This window comes from Frankliniella occidentalis, unplaced genomic scaffold, assembly GCF_000697945.3.
Source record: "Frankliniella occidentalis isolate FOCC.00 unplaced genomic scaffold, Focc_3.1 Scaffold198, whole genome shotgun sequence".
Lineage (NCBI taxonomy): Eukaryota > Metazoa > Arthropoda > Insecta > Thysanoptera > Thripidae > Frankliniella > Frankliniella occidentalis.
The window spans coordinates 256,107-257,210 of NW_026267324.1; positions in this window are offsets into that span (position 1 = coordinate 256,107).

Here is a 1,104-nt window from a genome sequence, read left to right on the forward strand (position 1 = left end):
GGGGGGCTGTTTGGTCTGTGGGAGGGGGTGAAACATGGCAAGAGTAGGACTCTAGGCAAGAGCAGTCGGGAAGATTGTCCCTGAAATTGATGAGAAGAGGAAGAGCGAATAAAGAGGAGAAGAGAGACAGACATTATTTACCCCTGTTTAGTGGATCGTCATATACATCTCTTTTACTACCTTCTCCAATGTTTTGGTACTGAACCACGAAAAGACTTTTTAATAAAACACGAAAAACTCCCAGAGGAGAGGGCACAAGATAAATTCTAGTTCTCCCCAAGTTGAACTTTAGCATCAGGTTATATATTAAGTAATCTGTGAGCTTTTTTTTCCCTATTTTACTTCAGAGAAGGGGAAATGGGGAGCCACGGTGGTGCGCGGAAAGAGGGGCACACGTTAGAATGCAAATGTAATAAAATGAAGAGAACAAAGCAGTCGCGTCACTTTTATTGTGTTTTTTTTATGGCGTTTTCTGTAGCTCTGCCCGCCCCCACAAATCACTCCTCGTTGAGATGGAATGCTCAAGTTTTGCGCGCTTTGCGTCGCAGTCCCGGGCATCCATTGTTAACATCCCCCTCCCCTCCACTCCCCACCCCCCGGCCCCGCGCTCGTTTAGTTTGGCCATTCCACCTTATTCCCCTCTAAGTTCTCACTCCGGTTAGCAGCAGCGCCGTTGCCGTACCACGCGCAAATATCCACAACGTCCGTCGTCGAGCTGAGACGGAATTGCGAGGTCGACGGCGAGTTTTTAGATTTCCCGGCGCATGTATGTAAATGTCGAGCTGATCCCCTCGTGCCATTATAATGCAAGCCCGCAAGAAGGGGTGAGAAGCAAGGAGCAAGATAGAAAGATACACAGGAAGAAGAGAGCGGAAAAGAGAGGGAGGGGGAGCGAAAAGCGCGAAGTGAAACAAAAACCGAAGGAGAGTGCGGCGCAGGGAGGCGGAGGGAGAGAGACAGTAGACACATCCCCAGTCTCTGAGTCGTATAACTTTAAAATGAATGACCAAAGTTTTCCTCTACTGAAAATGAGGTGATATTTCACACGTTAGCACAGAAGACGTGAATGTGTGGGTTGTGGGGTGGGGGCTGGGGAGGTCAGAG